The sequence below is a fragment of the Mytilus edulis genome, chromosome 6 (genome assembly GCF_963676685.1).
Source record: "Mytilus edulis chromosome 6, xbMytEdul2.2, whole genome shotgun sequence".
In the NCBI taxonomy this organism is placed as follows: Eukaryota; Metazoa; Mollusca; class Bivalvia; order Mytilida; family Mytilidae; genus Mytilus; species Mytilus edulis.
Genome location: NC_092349.1, coordinates 14,182,808 through 14,205,158, shown reverse-complemented (window position 1 = coordinate 14,205,158; position 22,351 = coordinate 14,182,808). Strand labels below are relative to the sequence as shown.

The window sequence follows — 22,351 nt, the reverse complement described above, 5'->3', positions numbered from 1 at the left end:
TTCGTGTTTTCATAATCATAGCTAAAAAATGTAATTATAAGTATTGAATGCTTCTTTTTGTAACTTTATAGGGTTGTAAAAGGGTTGACCGTGCGTACATTTTTAGAATGAAGCGCATCCGCGCTTCATACAAAATGTACTTCGGTCAACGTTTTTACACCCCAATAAATTTACAAAAAGAAGCATTCAATTCTTAAATGAAATCTGACAATTAATATTTTGTTACTCTAGAAAATTGAGAAATTTGAAGAATAAATTGTTGCTTCAACGAATCTTTAAAACGTAATATTACATGACATAGCATAAGTCATATTAATTCTTTATTCTTACTATTTATTTTGTAAAAATTATTTTCTTTCTCCATTTTCTATATATACATCATCAACAAACTTATTTTCATTTACCTGTGTATAATTTTATCTTTAATGGCGGATTTTTGTTGAAGGTTTGTTTAACATTACGCAGCGGTATAATGCTGTCACTTTAATCATTCATCCATGATTTTATTTATTCTGTTATTTGTTCAATGTATGTTTCCTTGTTTGAATATGTCTTTTGATTGAGCCATTTTAATTGATATTTTATAGTGTGTCTTTCTATGATGTGATTTTACATTTTTGTTTCAGAGAAGGATGAATGCTCCACATGTGGCACCATACATATAAGCAACACGACGAGTGCCACATATGTATCAGGATCATATAAGGTATGAGTTTTTTTAATCATTGTTCAAGGTCGAACGTTGACCTATAATTGCAAGCATACACTTATTTGATATTTGATGGGTAGCTTCATTTGTACCTCATATAACCGTCATGAATTTTTCTACTAAATTAGAAAAAATAGAAGCTTAATTCATTAACTTAAGCACTATTGTAGTTAGTTGATAACCTTTTATAACTATTTACACCACTGGGTCGATGCCACTGCTGGTGGACGTTTCACCCCGCGGGTATCACTAGCCCAGTAGTTAACTCTTCGGTGTTGCCATGAATTTCAATTATATGGTCATTTCTATAAATTTCATGTTTACAAAAGTAGGATTTTTTTTAAATACACCTTTTCAAACTTTGTACTTGTTTGGCTTTATAACTTTTTGATCTGAGTGTCACTGATGAGTCTGTCTTATGTTGACGAAACGCGCGTCTGGCGTACTAAATTAAAAGCCTAGTACCTTTTATAACTATTTTGTATATAGTTAACAAACACAATAAGGATACTAATATTTATTGAATCCCATTAAAGTGACTGTTTCCGAGCATACTATTAATTATCTAAAAAGTTTGAAGATATATTACATTAAAATGAATTATCAAATAAATTTACCCCATACTAGATGGTGTTTGAAAATAAATAAAATAGAATATTAACCCTCTCTAAACATAAAAAACTACAACACTACTACATGTATATTTGGTTTCTGGGATGTACACATTTTCTTTATTTCAAAACAAGTACTTATAAATCTTGATACTGACATATTGACATTTTTTGACTCTCATGAGATCCTGTGTAAATAAAGGCAACAGTAGTATACCGCTGTTCAAAACTCACAAATCCATGGAGAAAAAACAAAATCGGGGTAACAAACTAAAACCGAGGGAAAAGCATTAAATATAAGAGAAGAACAACGACATAACACTAAAATGTTACACACATAGACAAAATCCCACGAGAATAACAAATATATATAACATCAAAACCAAATACATGAATTTGGGATAGACAAGTACCGTGACACGTCTTATCGCAATGTGAATTTACACTTAAAAATAAGAGAAAACAAACGACACAACGTTATAATGTAATACACACAGAAACGAACTATAATATAACAATTGTTTTAATGTGAATGAGTTTGGTGCTCTTAGTCATATTGTTACAATCATAAGTTAATTCAACATTTTTATGAATACACTATTTGTGCATGTCTGTATAAACAATAACTGGCAAGAATACTTTTAATTGCTTTCGGAGATTTGAATATCGGTAACGCAACTTTTGCCTGCGACAATATCCATATCTTAACCATAATGTGTTAATCCAGAACATATACATTGAAGTATGTAAATTTGATAACATTTCAACCATAATTCATTTCAGAGCCAAGTCCCCTGAAAATTGTGTCTCGTTCTTGATTGATTTTTAATTAAATTGACGTCTTTGCTTTTTCTGCTGCAAAGTAAACTTAATAACAGTTATAGATAATCTTATATTATTCAATGTTCCAAATAATGATATGTAAAATAGATTTCTTTCTCACAGGTCTCTGTAAACGTCTGTTGGGAAATCATCAGATCAAATTTAAGGCTTAATTAACTTCCTGTTTAAATGTATTCTTTTTATTTCTAAATACATATTTCAGCCAGGCACACAGTTTCAATTGTATTATATATTTATAGTAAAGTGTATTAGCATAATATTATCTATATTCTTCTTATGTTTCATACGCTTTATAGTCTTGTCAAGTTAGGGAACAACCAACAACTAATTGCAACACAAGGTTTTTCTCTGAAAAACAATTGGTTTTTCTCTGAAAAACAATTATGTTACTATCAATGAACAACATACTAAATCTATATAAAAAATAGATTTTGCGGAAAGTGGTTTAATTCATGAAAATATTTTTTAGTAAAAGTAAGGTAATAAAATATGAGTTGCTTCCCCTTATTTGCCAAAGTTGAAAAAAATAATTTATACAAAAAATGTTTTGTATTTTTTTTAAAACAGTTCAAGTAATACAATACAATGCATAATTATCTCAGTTCAAAAGAATAATATTACAAATGCATCACTTTCCTGTCTCAAAATTTGTAAAAGAAAACATTTATTTTTTCTTCATTTTTCTTCTTTAACAAACATGTTTAGATTTGATGAAAAGCATGAAGAGTGTTAAATGATTGTATGTTAAATATTTTTTCACAAATGAAAATTCCTGGCTTCTGAAGCAAAAAACTACTCTTGTAATTAGTGACGATCTCAGTACTTACACACCATATAAATAAAGCTTTGGCTGTAAAACTAAACCCACAAGGTTCCATACCAGGAAAGTCGCCTCCCAAAACATCAATATAATATATAGTAATAACACTTAACCCACTTTTCACTTGTTTCTAATCGGATGTGTACTGATTTATATTTTAGTCGGTGCCAAGAGTATTTATTCATCAACTGTAATTAACTTTGAACAAGCTATTGGAACTCAGTGTCATTTTGTTAATTGGTTTAGCAAATAATCTGTGCTGACCTTTTTGAGTTGAGCCCTTTCCAACTGAGTTTTACAATTTGCACTTATGTTGTTTGCTATTTCACAACAGTTCCTGATTATGAGAGGGCCGAGTGCTCGCAAACATGGTTAACCCTGCACACTATGAATATGGTTATCACAAGTGAGTGGCCCTTTAGTACATGATGGTTTTTGTTTGCTGTCTGTCATATTTATTTTTCCATTCATTGTCTTAACAGTTTTTTATATCTTAACGATTAGCTATATAGTTGAAAACATTCACATCCTACCCATTCTTATCTCCTGTGGACATTTTTGTCATTGCCAATCAAACATCATCTTCTCATGTTTTTAGAGTTGGGAGATTTTACAATAAATCATGGTTTCAAACATACAACCAAAAGATCACTGATAAAGTGATACAACATCTTCTAATATTTTTAGAGTTTGGAGATTTTACAATAAATCATGGTTTCAAACATACAACCAAAAGATCACTGATAAAGTGATACAACATCCTCTCATATTTTTAGAGTTGGGAGATTTTACAATAAATCATGGTTTCAAACATACAACCAAAAGATCACTGATAAAGTGATACAACATCTTCTCATATTTTTAGAGTTTGGAGATTTTACAATAAATCATGGTTTCAAACATACAACCAAAAGATCACTGATAAAGTGATACAACATCTTCTCATATTTTTAGAGTTGGGAGATTTTACAATAAATCATGGTTTCAAACATACAACCAAAAGATCACTGATAAAGTGATACAACATCTTCTCATATTTTTTAGAGTTGGGAGATTTTACAATAAATCATGGTTTCAAACATACAACCAAAAGATCACTGATAAAGTGATACAACATCTTCTCATGTTTTTAGAGTTGGGAGATTTTACAATAAATCATGGTTTCAAACATACAACCAAAATATCACTGATAAAGTGATACAACATCGTCTCATATTTTTAGAGTTGGGAGATTTTACAATAAATCATGGTTTCAAACATACAACTAAAAGATCACTGATAAAGCGATACAACATCTTCTCATATTTTTAGAGTTGGGAGATTTTACAATAAATCATGGTTTCAAACATACAACCTAAAGATCACTGATAAAGTGATACAACGTCTTCTCATATTTTTAGAGTTGGGAGATTTTACAATAAATCATGGTTTCAAACATACAACCAAAAGATCACTGATAAAGTGATACAACATCTTCTCATATTTTTAGAGTTGGGAGATTTTACAATAAATCATGGTTTCAAACATACAACCTAAAGATCACTGATAAAGTGATACAACGTCTTCTCATATTTTTAGAGTTGGGAGATTTTACAATAAATCATGGTTTCAAACATACAACCAAAAGATCACTGATAAAGTGATACAACATCTTCTCATATTTTTAGAGTTGGGAGATTTTACAATAAATCATGGTTTCAAACATACAACCAAAAGATCACTGACAAAGTGATACAACATCTTCTCATATTTTTAGAGTTGGGAGATTTTACAATAAATCATGGTTTCAAACATACAACCAAAAGATCACTGATAAAGTCATACAACATCTTCTCATATTTTTAGAGTTGGGAGATTTTACAATAAATCATGGTTTCAAACATACAACCAAAAGATCACTGATAAAGTTTATTGGGCCTAAAAAGCTAAACATTTGTATTCTTTAGGCATTAGGTGTATCTCATTTAATTAGTTTCATTCAAATGAGTAATATAGTATAATTATGAATAAAGAGAGATTTGAGGTTTTTAAAGTCAATTAGAAAGCAACCTAAACAACTAACAAAAATGTCAGATTAGACAGGACTATCTTTGGCCATAAGTCGCCTACTTTTTTTCAGTTTTTAGGCTAAAGCTGATTTCCTTTTATTAAATTAATTCAATCAGAAGGAACTTGGTAATGCTTTTTTGTATATACATATATATCTTTGACCATGATATGTCATACAGCAGAAAACCCATGTTAGTTATTTGTCATTATCCTTTGATTAATGTTTCAAACCACCACATACAGGTTTAGGGTACACACAAAAGGCGCTGTTACTATTAATACTTCCTCCGGGAAGTGATCCCATCAATTTTTTCAACAGCCGGCTTATCTTATTTTCAACATTCAAAATTGGACAACTTTGGTACAATTATTATTTAAATTCAAGCTCTTGAGGTAAAATTATAATCATATTGAAATAGCCATAAACAATATCTACATTCCATGCTAATTCAATGAACTAGTGTATGTTCCAAAAAAATAGAAAGCTGACATATCTGAAATTAAACATGGATATTGATAGAGCATGCTAAGTAAAATTGGTCTGTGTTTCAACTGTGACTTTATGCTATTCAAATGTTGAAAAAGATACTAAGGACTACAATCAATGACGCTAGAAAAATAACTCGTCCAACAATTAACATGACAAAATCAAAGGCAGTAACCAAACTGATTCACAGTTATTTTTTAACACAATCATTTTTTCTTTTTTTATTATACCTACATATTTAATTACTATAAATACATAAAAATTAAATAAGATACTAATTTCAAACTTCCACAAAATGCACTTCTTTAAAACCGAGTTTTACTGTGTGTTTTTTTATTCTAAATTGTCTAGAGAAACTATGGGAAGGTTGAGTTCTCACACAACATGTTTTTCTCCCAACCACATTATTGCACTTATCCAAAGTCAGGAACCTCTAGCCTTAGTTTGTATTGCATTTATGGTTTTTGTTGTTGATAATTCTGGTTCATGTGTATATATTGGAGTTTCAAGGTTGGTTTCCATTTCGCTGAACTAGTGTGCACAATAATTAAGAGGGTCAGCTGAAGCCACCCTCGTATGCCTGATTTACTTGCTATGATGAAGACCGATTATAGGGGCTTTGTTTTCCTTTGACACATTTCCTGTTTCCATTCTCAATTTTATGTTTTTAAAAATCAAGCTGGAAGTATTAAACCATTTGTAATGCCCCTCACTTAAGGGTATTTTGTTTTTTCAGTCTGTCTGTCCTACTTCTATTAAAGTTTTTGGTCAAGGTAGTTTTTGATAAAGTTGAAGTCCAATCAACTTGAAACAAGCTCCCTGTGATATGATCTTTCTAATCTAGATGCCAAAACTCGAAAGTTTTAACCACCAATAACCAAGATTTTTTTTCATTTTCAGTTATTGAGTTTTCTGTCTCAAAACATATATTCAACTAATTACCCAAATTTTATTAGTGATAGCTACAGGACTTCACAAAATAAACATAAAATAGTATGTTCTTTTTTCTATGTAGATCAAACAAAAAATATTAACCATTAACAACGGGGATTTTCTGCGTTTCCAGTTTTCGACGTTTTTTCATTAAAAATTACTCATTTCACCTCAAAATTACTTCGATTTGAATAATAATAGCTAAAGGACTACACAATAGTCTATTAAGATAAGGTTTCCTGTCTTCCACAATCTTTAGGTCTAAAAATGCAACAATAAATAATATTTTTTCTTCTTTTCCTGTACTTAGCATTTTTTCTCTAAAAACCACATATTTCACCCAAAATAACATTTTCCGCAAATTATATCAATGTATATTTTTCGTATGTTGTTAGTACAAGTCTATATTATAATTTGCACTAAAAAAATCTTGTGTTGCAATTAGTTGGAGGTTGAGTGATTTTAGAGCTAAATTGACTAGGCTATTACTTTTTCATGTCAAGTAATGCGAAGCGAACAAATTGCTATTACCGCATATCATTTAAAACATTATTATATAGGGATAATTTAGAATTTGATATATCGGTATATAGGACAGATGACTAATGAAAAATATGTTCGCTGATCCTTGATGTTCTTTTGTCCTTTTTGTCTTTCTGTTGCCATCTTTTAGAGGAATAACCTAAATTTCCTTTCATTAATATTGTTTATTAGAATATCATACGATAAAACAATATGCTGACAATTGATATTTCGTTACTCTAGAAATTTAAGAGATTGTTGCTTCAACGAAAATCGTGACCATTTCAATTTAAAATATAAATATTTTTAACCAAAGAATTACGTAATATTACATGACATCTGACTCAGTTTGATTGACACATTCCTCAATTTTTGAAATGATTGAAGCACAAAATGAAAACAACACTGTGTAAATTTCATGCATCAGAAAAAAGTAAAATCACAAAAATACTGAACTTAGAGGAAAATCAATTCGGAAAGTCCATAATCACATGGCAAAATCAAATAACAAAACGCATCAAAAACGAATGGACAAGAACTGTCATAGAAGCGGTTTTCTTTATTTATCTTTCCAATGCATACATAAAGTCGAATATTTGAAAGCCAATGATGTTTTTGAACCGATACAGTTGAGCTATGAGATCAAAAAGAGTATAGTAATGGTAGTCATTTCTATGATTAATATACTTCTAAAGTATAATTTGCTATTATCCCTACGGGTAGGTAGTGATATGGTCATATGTAAAATTTACATTTACCACAGAATTAGAAGTAGAAGTAGAATTGTTTAGGCAAACATGTCAAATACTCACAATAGTATTCCTTAATTATCTACCCTAATTTTTGTCATAATAAGATTTTTGCCAATGCAGTTCTTTATAATGATAAATAAAAAAATATTGCTTTTGTTTCTCAAGATGTTGTTCTTTGAAACATAGGTGACGTAATGCAATTATTTAGTTTTATAATTTTCCAGGATCTTATTTGCGTTTTTGCTATATATGCGAGAAGACAATGTGTCTATAAATACTTGTAGTCTTAAAGCTGTAAATGTAAAAAAGCAATTGTTACAGTAAATAAACCGATTGTGTCCTAATCCATGTGGCATTTTACCTGAATTTACATTCGCATTGCCGTTCATGCATGTGTTACCGTAAACACTTACTTTGTCGACACATTTAAGTTAATACAATGACCTCATTCTTTGTTTCTTACCTGGATTGTACTAAATGAATGAGATTTGAATAGCTATAAATATAGATTTCAGATGATGTGGTATAAGTGCCAATGAGACAACTAATATTCAAGTCACAATTTATAAAAGTAAATTGTTTTGAAAGGTACCAGGCTTATAATTTGATATGACAGACGCGCGTTTTTTCTACATAAGACTCATCAGTGACGGTCATATCAAAATAGTAATAAAAATAACAAGTATGAAGTTAAGGAGCATTGAGGACCCAAAATTCAAAAAAGTTGTGTCAAATACGGCTAAGGTTATTTATAACTGGGATAAAAACAAATCGTAGTATTTCGAATAATGCATACTTTTGCAAACAGCAAATAAAAAAAAAATAACCATATATAATTGATATTCATGTCAGCACCAAACTACTACTTAACCATTATAGGTAAGTAAAAATAAGGTCTTCAATACGGCGCAGTGACCCACACCGAACATCAAGCTTTTAAGGGCTCAAGAAATGACTACTTTAAAACCATTCAAACAGGAATATAACGGTCAAATCTATATAAAAAAGGGAAATGGGAAAAACCAAATCAATAAACGACAACTAGTGAACATCAGAATTCTGACTTAGGACAGGTGCAGCGGGTTTTAAATATATTTGCATTTTTCTATTAGTATATCAAAGTTAACTGTAGGAATTTACGATCTGCATTCCGATGTATTCTTTTAAAGTAGTATAAATATTTTTCAACTTTATAAGTTTACTTAACCTTTTGTATCAATTTGTTTACACGCAGATTTTAAGGTTATCTGTAAATTATAGAACACCATACTAAACCATAAATAAAGGCAACAGTAGTATACCGATTTTAAAACTCAGAAATCGCTAGAAATAAAACACACAAATCCGGGTCACAAACTAAAACCGAGGGAAATGCATTAAATATAATAGGAGAATGACGACACAACATTTAAATGTAACACACACAGAAACAAACTAAGCATTAGACAAAATCCGATGAGAATAACAAATATTACATCGAAACTAAATACATGAATTTGAGTTAGAAAAGTACCGTGACACGTCTTATAACAATGTGAATTCACACTCAAATACAACAGGAAACAACGACACAAAAGACACACAATAATAACCGGATGGATAGTAATGATATACATGTAATTGATAGGGAAAATTTATATATTGTTTCTTCCCTTTGTGTTGCAAAATTAAAAGCTTAAATGACTGTACATATCTTAAATAAGAACGGCTAGTCATTTTCTTAAACGATAATTCAGTGCATGTGGTTCATTTATTTCTATCGAGGATAAAGAGTTTCAGCTTACTATTAAGGTTTTAACTATTTTACGGACGCTAACATAATCTGCTACATATTACTACAATTATTTTATGTTTTCCCATGGTAGTATCATCTTTGCTATTTTGTTTGTTTGTTTGCCTTCATATCATGACAATGTGTTTGTCTTATTGACACTCATACCACATTTTCTTATTTATGGTGTCTTTGACTTTTTTTGTTTTCCCTTGTGTGTCTGGTTCCTTTCTCTTCTTGTTATGGCAGATAACTAGTATTAGGAAAACAACCTCTTTATCAGATGCAATTTTATCTAACATATAGCACTAAGATTGTGTCATTATCATACAAAACTGCTCTTTAGATTAGGAAATATCATATGCTGCGAATTTTCTTTGAACAACAAATAAAATAGGAATGTAGCATTTTCTATTCATCTGAAGTATCATTCCGTTTACATAAAACAATTCAATTGTTTTGAAGCGCAATAAATGCAGCAATACATAAGTTTCGTACAACACTGTAAAATTCGATATTTGTTTACAATTTATAACTATCTAGTGCAGATGAGACCTTTGTTTATTTTTCCCTCGTATTATTCTTGCTACAATACATAATCTGAAAATTTAGATGCATTGAAATAATAAACTGTTGTTTCACTAACAAAAGTAGTATGCGTATTGATTGTATATAACCAATTCAATTTACTCGAATAAAGAATCTTAAACAGCATCCAAACAGATGGAGCCCAGACAGTAATACTTGAATGATCACATCGAATATAATTGAAGAAAACTAACGACAAATTAGTTATTTTAATATAAGGACTGATAAAATACATTTATTCCGAGTCGTTACGCCAATTTTATCATTTAGGGTTTATCTATGCATTTAAGAAACTTTTCGTTTTATTACATCTTCATTGGGTATATTATATTTGTTTTCTTAACATATATGTTCTACTTGAAAAACAACATTTTCGAATGAAGGTTGGTCATAGTCTTCTCAAAACTACTTTGTTTTAAAAAAATTGATGTCTGGCTATTTTTTTCTGTTTTGATACATATTATTCTTAATAATATACGTACACTCATGACGTAGAATACTAAAAACTGGTCAATACGAAATATATCAAAATACCGAATGCGTTCTCAGGTGATCTAGTACTTATATATTTATATATATATATTTATATATACAACTCGTCTAGACATCAACCCAACAATGTTAGATCTGTAAATTTGCTTTCGCAAATTTTTTGTTCTTCCCTCGCCGTGATTTAAACCCATGCTACTGAGATATCGTGACACCAAATCGCCTGCACTGTAGCCGTCCCGCTAGACCACACGACCACCTGGGCTTCACATATATATATATATATATATATACTGCAGCTGTGCTATTTGAGCTGTCAAATTGCATTGACTGTATATTCATATATTAACATAGATAAATTAGGTCGTATAAGAAAAAGCAGTATGAGTATGTTAAATTTGATGTATGCCTTTTTGTGCTTCTTCGTTACATTTGTTGTTTTTATAGTGATATTAAGATGATAACACAATATTGACTGCTGTAGCCCTATTTTTGACATTTTTAATGTAATGGAATTTGATGCGACTGTCATACAAGTGAGAGGTTTAGCTAGCTATAAAACCAGGTTCAATCCATCATTTTCTACATTAGAAAATGCCTGTACCAAGTCAGGAATATGACAGTTGTTATCCATTAGTTTGATGTGTTTGGAATTTTGATTTTGCCTTTTGATTTTTGATTTTCCTTTTTGAATTTTCCTCGGAGTTCAGTATTTTTGTGCTTTTACTTTTTTCATATGATATATACGGTCACTGACCGCATATCACTTTGTTGACGTTGACAATTGGTTTCCATAGAGTTTTATTTATGACGTCAATAAATCATACAGGTTCGCGGAAATTTAACGTCGTCCGCTCCAAATTAAAAATAGATGGTTTTTACGCCTAAATAGTTCATTTAGAACAGTTATAAGAGTTGCTGTATATAAAAAATAACCATACATTGTCTCGAAATTTCAATGTTATTTGTACTCGGCTCGAAACAGGTAGAAATGCTCGGCACAACCTGTTTCTAAGCCTTGTACAAATAACATTGATATTTCGAGACAATGTATGGTTATTCTCTCTATATATATATATATAGTACTTAAAATATATCTTACAGTCTTGAAGACAATTTTGTATATTCCGAACATATACTGATGATCACACATGAATTAAAAAAATCGTCATTTATCCTCATATAAATGATATTAATGCTTACCTTACTTGTGTTTGCTTAGAAAAATTTAATACTTGACTAACCTGGGGTAATTTGACTCTCCAAATCATTGGCGTTTCACGAATTTCTTGACGTGAGATTTTGAACCTCTGCTGTATTAAACTTTGAGGAATTCATGGTCATCAATGCTCCTCAACGTCGTACTTTATTTTTCCTTTTTAACTTTTATTCGACCGTCACTGATGAGTCTTTTGTAGACGAAACGCACGTCTGGCGCAACTACAAAACTTCAATCCTGGTTTCTATAATGGGTTTTTTCGATATAGATTACCTTAGCCGTATTTGGCAGAACATTTTGGAATTTTGGATCTTCAATGCTCTTCAAATTTGTACTTGTTTGGCTTTATAAATATTTTGATATGAGCGTCACTGATGAGTCTTATGTATACGAAACGCGCGTCTGGCGTACTAAATTATAATCCTGGTACTTTTGATAACTATTTACACCACTGGGTTGATGCCACTGCTGATGAACGTTTCGTCCCCGATGGTATCACCAGCCCAGTAGTCAACACTTAAGCGATTAAGTTTTGACATGAATATCAATAATGTGGTCATTTATAAAATTCCTGTTTACAAAACTTTGAATTTTTCGAAAAAACTAAGAATTTTCTTATCCCAGGCATAAATTACCTTAGCCGTATTTGGCACAACATTTTGGAATTTTGGATCTTCAATGCTCTTCAAATTTGTACTTGTTTGGCTTATTTTGATATGAACGTCACTGACTGATGAGTCTTATGTAGACGAAACTCGGGTCTGGCGTACTAAATTATAAGCCTGGTACTTTTGATAACTAAAAATTATTGTAATTATTGTAAGGTTTCTTTCTACGTGAAACATTTCTTTAAATCCCTACCTAAACTTAAATCAGAATGAACAAAAAACTGTTGCATTTCCATATTGCCGAGACTTAGCAATGCAAATCTGAATAAGAAGAATACAATATTGCAGTAAGGAATAAGTCAACGTAATATTGATCAACAATTTCACGTCAGAAATACTTTTCAGTCATTATACATGTTATAACAATGGTACAAGCAGCCTAGATTTGTATATGACCACCCACTACCAGGATAACCTAATGTGGCGATAACATGTAAATAAAAATGTATACCTTGGTGTAGAAAAACATTAAAGTAGCAAAAAGAAAAAAATATTGTTATATTTTTATACGCAGCTTTAAATATTACAAGTAATAATTTGCTATTTGCCCATCAATATGATATATGATTATCATTAAAAGATAAAAAATTTATCCCAGAAAAATAAGTCATCAATAAGATAAAAGTGTAGGAGAAACAGGAATGTTTGCGATGAAACACAAAAACAAACAAGATTTATCGATAATGAAATGTTATGACGTTGAACTGATTGCGCATTGATTTCAATTTCTTAAGAAATAAAGTTCGCGTTGCAAGCATTTGAATCATTTATCGAAAAATTTTCAGTATGTTCAACATAAAGATATAACGCAAATGTTTTATAATGGCATTTTTTCAAGACGCTGAAAGTTTTAAAACATTTGTTCAATTAAACAATATTACTCAATCAGAGATAAGAGTTATACAGCAATATTATAAACAAAATCAACATTATGAATGTCCAGTTATAGTTATTGCTTTATTCGCCGTTGCATATGGACTTGTTTCAATCATCGCCGTCGTTGGCAATTCGATGGTTTTGTTTGTGGTCAAATCGAGGAAACGAATGCAATCTGTTACAAACATATTTATTGCAAACCTTGCTTTTTCCGATGTACTTCTTGGAATGTTTTCGACGCCATTTCATTTTCAGTCAGCTTTGCTGCAGCGTTGGTTTGTTGCCGACTTCATGTGTAAAGTGGCGCCATTTGTGAAAAGTGTGTCTGTAAATGTGAGTGTATGTTCATTAACACTCATTGCTATTGACAGGTGCGTGGCAGTTTTGTTGCCATTAAAGGCTAGGTTTGCGAAAAAGGTTGCTATTTTGATTTTAACTAGCGTTTGGCTAATTTCCATCGGATCTGCGTTGCCAGAGGCAATTTATTATAAGATCGAAAACCGGTTTATGCTTGAAGATTTAACAGACGGCAAGGTTTGCTTGCCAGTTTGGCCTACACATAAGTTCAATATATCCTACTCAATTGTACAGCTTTTGATGCAGTATGTTATCCCTTTATCCGTCATATCATTTTCGTACATTCGTATAACACAGCGCTTATGGCAAAGCACATTTCCTGGAATTAAATCTGGACTTCATAGGGATAACAGAAGGCGCAAAAATATGAAGAAGGTAAGCTAATTTTCACACCTTGTTTTTTATTGAAATGATATCAAGCTGATTACATAATTTTTAAATAGATGTCAGATGTGTTTATAGTAGGAATTTAAAGATAGGAATCTACTACAAACACGAGTACAAAGATACAACTGAGAAATGCAAAATGCATACAAAATATCTTATGTAAAATCATAAACTAGAAATTGAAAATTAACAATGAGAAAGGAACATGGTTTTATTTTTGCATAAGTAGGTTTTTATAATTTCTTCCACTTTTCTACAAACGCACCTTTCATATGTCGTTTACTCCAATATGTAATTACTTAAGACTTTAACAGCAGTTCTAGATATATGTTAATGCCCCAAATATACATGTCTTTTGATGAATATGATTCACCCTACAGGAATATAAAAAGATGGAAGCACTTCCTTTTAGGATTACATTTAAATGATGTTAGCAGTGAATGTGTTGTCCTTAATTCTTATTTTGACTTGTTATAGTTATTGATAAAGGTTAAACATGCAGTCGTGAGTTGCATCAGTTTTGTTTGGGACGGAAGTGAATTTTTTCATAAATAATTAATGTTGAAAAGCAGTATCTGCGATACAAAATAACAGTCAGTAAAAGTTAAAACAAAATTCTAGCGCAATTGGGCTAAGGAAAGTGTTGATATTCATTCGTTTAATGTGTTTGATGTATTTGAGCTTTTTATTTTGTTATTTGATTAGGGACCTTTCGTTGTATATTTTCATCGAAGTTCTTTTCTTTGTTATTCTAATTTTTTCATAATCGGAATAGGAACAATCACCGCCTGAACTGTGATCTGTGCTAATTATAACGATTATTATTGTAGATTGTAAGCAAAAAATTCGCTCTATTCATTCCTCATTCTCTGTTTATGACTAATGTGTATGAATTTCCCTATGATATTTTTTGAGTCTCCTTTACTCACGTTTTTGTAGTCTAGAATGCAATGGCTAATGTTGCAGCTCGCATCCTTCCAATGTACGGATTTACTTTTGTGGTAGTTTATTGTCATAACTAAATGCTTTCAGGTATCGCAGATCAAATTTATTCGTTCATAGTGTGTTAATTTACGTTTTTTGATCGAGTTAAGCCTTCCAATTGATCTTTTATCGTGTGGTTTTCTATGTTGTGATGTTGTGCTATTGTTTCAGAAAAAGGGAGAAGGTTTGGTACCTTTAAAAAATTTAATCCCGCTGCAGATGTTACCACCTGTCCTTAGTCAGGAATTTGATGTACAATAGTTGTCGTTTGTTTATGTAATTTATACGTGTTTCTCTTTTCTCGTTTTTTATACAGATAAGACCATTGGTTTTCCCGTTTGAAAGGTTTAACACTAGTAATTTTGGGACCCTTTATAGCTTTTTGTTCGGTGTGAGCCAAGGCTCCGTGTTGAAGGCCGTACATTGACCTATAATGATTTACTTTTATAAATTGTTATTTGGATGGAGAGTTGTCATGGTAGTCTCATTGGCACTCACTCCACATCTTCCTATATCTATTTGTTTCTAATTCTATTGCTGTAAGAGAGTTTCGAAGTTTAAGCACTATTCAACTATACTTGTTGCAATTGTGTATATATTATCGAAACCATTTGCAAACCTTTTGATGACTTTTGTATAAAAAAAAAAAACAACCTAAAAATAATATGTTTCTGAAGCGCTTTTGTAAATTTATAATCATAGATAACGCTCAAAGAACAAATTTTAAAAGTTGAACATGATTAAGACTAGACTCACGAGAATAGCTTTATGACCATATTATATGTTAATAAGTTTTATTTCGTTTAATGTAGATTCTTATTCCACGAGGGAATCAACATTAGTATTTAGGAATTCTTAGTCAGAGTTTCGGTACTTTTAGTTAGTGTTTCAATACAGTACTGGCATTATAATTCATCCACTCAGAAATTAAGGTTCTTACTCACACAGGCAGAGTTGACTTTGAATAAATTTTGTAATACTTTTTAGGCCACTATTTGTCATATTGCTCATCCCGTATTTAGATAATTATTATAAATGAGAAGATGCGGTATGATTACCAATGAGACAACTATCCACATAGAACATATGACACAGAAATTGAACAAGTATAAGTCACTGTACGGCTTTCAACAATCGACAAAGCCATTCCGCATAGTCAGCTATAAAGGGCTCTACCATGACAAATGTGAAATAATACAAACTAGAAAACTAACGGCCTGATTTATGTACAAAATAATGAACAAAAACAAAAATGTAACAATGCAAATATTTAACATAGTATTCTTTGCTTACACAGGGTTTTGTTTGAAGGTTACTTCATGATGATACATCCAGTGTGATTAAAAAGCACGAATTTTATAGAATATTTTTTTCATAGGATAAGAATGCTCAGTGATGAAGTTGAACATTCCCTTTCGTAAATTTTACAAACGCCATCATGGGGTTTTTTTTTTGCTTTTTTTTAAATATTTTTCTTCTGAAATCTAAAGTCTAAAATGGAAGTTAAATTGATTTTCTTTTTTAGGTTGTGAAGATGTTGATTATCGTTGTTTGTTTGTTTGCCTTTTGTTGGTTACCTTTACAGACCTACAACATTTTGTACGTGCTCTGGCCTGACACGATGAATCTGTACGTATGTCATCAATATCTACCCATTAATATAAATACAATACACAAGTAAAATTGAGAATGGAAATGGGGAATATGTCAACGAGATAACAACCAAACCATAGAGCAGACGACAACCGAAAGCCACCAATGGGTCTTCAATGCAGAGAGAAACTTTCGCACTTGGAGGCGTTCTTCAGCTGACCCCTAAACAATTATATATACTAGTTCATTGATAATGAACGTCATATTAAACTCCGAAACTAAAGACAACTAAACACAAGAAACTAAAATTAAAAAAATCATAAAAGACAAACAAAGGACTTGGAACACGCGCAAAATTGCGGCTGGGTTAAACATGTTTTTTAATTTTTTTTTATCTAAATCCTCCCCTATACATCTAGCCAATGTAGGAAATCAAACGCACACAAATACGCACAGTAAAACTCAGTTTATGAGAAGTTCGAGTCTGATGTCAGAAAATGAAACAAAAGAAAATAAACAAAATGACAATAATACATAAATATATATGTATAGTTTGTATATTTGCCTTCTCGTAGATAAAAAGAAACATTCAGTAGTAGTACCTTAATTGACTCAACTATGCTTGTGTTCATTTGTCTGATTTTTATAATAGTAACATATAAATTATCGAAACGTACATGACTGTAATCAAATAAAATTAACAACATTTAAGAAGACATATTTACCTAACAAGATAGTGTGAGGTAGACTAAACTGACCTAAAAACGATCTTTTCGACTTTTGTTGTCCAAAAATAGGCAGATCGGACATATTTTGACTTATTTACTAACTATATAAGATTGGGATTACTTGATTAATTTTAATATTCCAATTAGATTGACATGGTTTGTTTTGTAAAGATAAACAATAATTTGAAATGGCGTAGCCGTGCGTTAAATGTATTTCGTCATTTATCTTCGAAAAATTACTTGTTTAATGGATAAAACTTCTTATTCGTAAACTTTTTTTTTGCAATAAAATTGAGAATGGAAATGGGGAATAGACTATTATCAAATAATTTATCTAATGTGTATGTTGAAAATTTTGTGAACATATAAGAATAGGCAATTCTTACCTTTCATACCTTTCATTGACCACGGTCTGAATTAATCAATATTCTCGTTTGAAAATCATAAACAGTAAAAAGGTAAACTAATAAAAACTTAAACCAATCAAATTGCATAAGATTTAATAACAATGCTCGGTCCACATCATAATAAGTAATAGGAGTAATCTGGATAGAGAGAAATTGGAAGATAATGAAACTAATATTTATGCAATAACGGACCAAAAGTTTTGCTATAATTTCAATAACATGTTATTTCTATTGTTATAGTTTTCGGATCTTTAATTTGTGTATTTTAAGCGATAAAAAGTGTGGGCTTCAAAAGTCAACATAACTATTGACTTTATACCCAAAATTCGACCTTTTTAAATATTCAATATTTCACAAATAATACGTGATTTCAAAGTAAATTTCTTTTTTGTAAAACACTGCCAAAAAATTCATTCTGATTGATAAAGTGGTATTGTCATTAATAGCGTGGACATAAACAGTGGTTTAGCAAACATCGAATAACCTCACAAAATTTTGTCACACACTTTAATGTATGATATCACTGTTATAAACGAACTACGATATTTATTTTGTAACAACAATTCAAATTTATGGTTTTTTGTCGGTTATAATAGCATTTTAGTCGGAGATTTTGCTGATAATTTTTTTAGGATTCCTAAATGCACATTCGTCTTTATTTTATTTAGCCTTTTAAAAGCTCATCATTAATTTCGTATTAGTAATGAAATTCGATTGCTTAAGATTAAAATGCTCGTTTCCTTTTCTAGATTCAAGTATATTAACATCGTTTGGTTATGTTCCTACTGGTTGGCTATGAGCAGTGCATGCTATAATCCGTTTATATATGGACTTTTGAATGTAAGTACATTTTATTCGGGAATCACTCATGAATCATTAGTAGACGGAACGTGTGTCTGGCATACAAAAGAGTTAGCCTGGTATCTTTGAATAATTTAGACTTGATAAATTCCTCCCCACCACTAGCTTTAATTTCGTTAGTTTGTAATATGTACCAATTTATTTATTGTTTTTTCTAATAATTTGGGCTGCTAGGTTTACTGTTTTGATTTCTTTTTAGCATTAAGTATTTAGATATTAAATAAGTTGTTGTACCTGAGATGTTTCTAATGTTGTCATTCTAATGTTATATTTAACATTGCCATAAAAGCGGGAGGCTTAGCATGCCAAAAAACCAGGTTCAACCCACCATTTTTTTTCTTCTTAAAATTGTCCTGTTCCAAGTCAGAAAAGTTGCCATTGTTATAGTATAATTCGTTTTTGTGGGTGTTACATTTTAATGTTGTGTTTCTGTTGTGTCGTTGTTCTCCTCTTATATTTGATGCAGTTTTAGTTTGTAACCCAGATTTGTTTTTTTTTCTCAATCAATTTATGAGTTTCAAACAGTGGTATTCTACTGCTGCCTTTATTTTCCTTTGTTTAAGCTGATAATAACATGATATGATTTTAAAATTAAAATGTTTGTTTAGAGCACCATAGCATATTTTCAATTAAATAAGACCGGTTGATATTGTCCTTTGAAATGTCATGAAAGATGCATAATACTATATATAGTGGATACAATTATTTTCGTCGGTAACAATTTTCGTGGATTAAATATAATTTTCATTTACGTGGATATTTGATTTCGTAGTTTTGCTACATTTATATAATTTAAATCTAAAGGACTATGGGCAATCACATTGTTCGTACATTAAAATGAAAATAACGTTACGTCATTGATTGAATTTTCATTGTTTATCACGTTTTAAACCAATCATAACGTTTTAGTGTACGCATAAGGAAATATTACCCATAATGCATTAGATTCTGAAACGGCGAATTCCTGAAGTTTTTTTTTTTTAAAGATTTTGCTTTTTATCAATAATTTAATGATGCAAACAATCATTTATGGATTCGGAGCACTTGGAACAAATCCGAGATTTTGATTGGGTTTGTGGTACTAAGTTTTTTCTGTGTAGGTTTTCGAAATATTGTTTTTTAAACTTGTCTTTTGGTTTGTTTTATCGTCGTTTTTCGTTTCGTTCTTGCGTTATCAAATTCTTTTCAAAACACGAGTTGTAAAGTGTCGCCTTGGTGCAACACCCCTTTTTCTAGCAGATTTGACAATAATGTGAACAATAAGGGCTTTTGATCATACAAATTGATTAATTCAAAATCAACAGTACAAGTTTTCAAATTTCATCAATCTATTCATATCACACAAATCAGGAGAAAATAAATCTAAGAAATTTAAAAAGAAGAGAATTAGTGAGACCGGATGCATAGAAAGAATTTATGCTGCAGTTTGGTTAAAAAAAACCAGTTTTTGATAAAAATTGAATGATGCAAACTATAATAGACGGATTCGGAGCAATTAAGATCGTCTCAAATTTTGATTGGATTAAGGTTGATGAGTTTTTTGCCTACGTTTTCTAAATATTGATTTGTGAAGTTTTGTTTTATCGTAATCTTTCGTTTCGTGTTTGCGTTGTCAAATTTCTCTTCAAAACACGAATTGCACGTGTCCCTTTGGTGTACCACCTCCTTTTTCTAGCAGCGGTAAGTATGTTTCGATTCATTGCTTTAGTTATCTATAATACTAAAATAACGAGGTCCAATTTGTCAGCCGTCATCGGGTAAAAACGACAAATCAAAGAATTCAACTTTATATATAGCTAATATAGGACAATGGTGCAGATTAAAAATTACACCCCTCTAGACCCTTTCGTTTTCCACATAATTAATATTGCCAATAAAAAAATAAAGTTCCGGGTCGAATCCGATACCGATACCAATAGTATATTCACCTGTTACCTATTATCTGATCTGTACGTTCTGCATCTGATAGGCGCACCACCAAAGTTTAACGGTGTATTTAGGATTTTGCTATACACACGGGTCATAACCACAGGGTTGACACTTCTAAATTCAATCATTGTCTAATTGTTCCCTATTGTAGCATTTTAATCAGTAATACTTTCTAAGATAACAATACGAATACTAAAAATCTAGATTTAAAATAAGGCGTATAGGTACAGTTTTCAATTTGTTAGCGGGCATGACGTAAAACAGCAAATCAAATAATTCAACTTTATTATAAATAATAAAGGACAGTGCTGTTGATTAAAAAATACTTCATTCCAGGACCTTTTGTTTTCCAAATAATTAATATTACCAATAATTGATAAGTTCCAGGTCGACGGGTTCACAATGAAAGAGTTTTAAAGCAGAGTAAACTGTATATCTTATAATCGGCATGACTTTTCTCAGATGACAATACCAATACTAAAATAAGGCTTTCGCATAGTTATATGCTTTAATTCAGTTACGGACCCGCGATATCACGGGTGTGTTCTAGTATTATGTAATATTATTTAGGCATAGATAACCTTAGCCGTATTTGGAACCACTTTTTAGAATTTTCGGTCACCAATGATCTTCAACTTTGTACTTGTTTGATTTTCTTAACTATTTTGATCTGAGCGTCACTGGTGATGTAGACGAAACGCACATATGGTGTATAAAAGTATAAGCCTGTTACCTTAGAAAACTATTAGCATGTCGAAATGTCCTATTCTAATGTTTATATATGTATTTCTTTGTCCTGAATGTTCTTGTATTTACTTCTACTGTAGTCCTGTCATGTAATGTTGTCATTGCAATGTTATTTTTAACATTGCCATAAAAGAGCGAGGTTTGGCTGGCCGCAAAACCAGGTTAAACCCACCTTTTTCTTTTAATATGTCCTGTACCAAGTCAGAAAAATGGCCATTGTTATATCATAGTTAGTTTCTGTGTATGCAACATTTTAGTGTTGTGTTTCTGTTGTGTCGTAGTTCTCCTCTTATGTGTTTTCTCAGTTTTAGTTTGTAACCCGAATTTGATTTTCTGAATTCATTTATGAAATTTGAACAGCGGTATACTACTGTTGCCTTTATTTACCAAGGCCAAAAATTAAATAAAGTTTGTCAATTATTTCAAAATGTCTCAAAGTAATAACAAATTCAAATAATTATGACACATTTGGTTTCGTAGACTGTTATATTGATTTTTTAATGAAACAGAATGTTTTCCAGGGTATCAAACTACATTGTAGTTATTCTAAACTTATATGATTCTGACGAAAACCGGGAAAATATGCCAACAGGAACGTAAGCTGTAAAAGATTGTTCGAAAGTTAATACGGGTTCGTCTACACCATTAATTGTATGTCTTGGAGGTATCTTATTCATCATTAAAAAAATATGTAGCTTTTATTTAGTTATATCATCGGTTTTATTCGTTTTTCTTATATATATATTTAGAAAAGTTTCAAGAATGATTACAATGTAATTATGAAAAACTGAAATATCATCGGTTTTATTTCTTAATAAGAAGTTTTCTAATATATATTTTTTTAGGAAAATTTCAAGAATGAATACAAGGTTATCATGAAATCATGCTGTAGATGGACAACACATACCGACATGTTAGACAGGAGAACACAAACACGATTTACTCCAAGTACCACTGCGGTCAAGCAGACAAGCTTGCAATGATTTAATTACTATAGATACAGTATTCAATAAGAAGGGGA

At 30.8% G+C, this 22,351-nt stretch overlaps 1 long non-coding RNA gene across 1 annotated transcript; it reads left to right on the top strand.

Annotated features, from left to right (window-relative positions):
• Window positions 1-556: 556 nt before the first annotated feature.
• Window positions 557-22,321, top strand: LOC139527201 (uncharacterized). Its single transcript, XR_011665294.1, has 4 exons — window positions 557-706; window positions 16,591-16,694; window positions 18,543-18,633; window positions 22,176-22,321. It is a non-coding gene; the product is annotated as an uncharacterized lncRNA (long non-coding RNA).
• The last annotated feature ends 30 nt before the right edge of the window (window positions 22,322-22,351 follow it).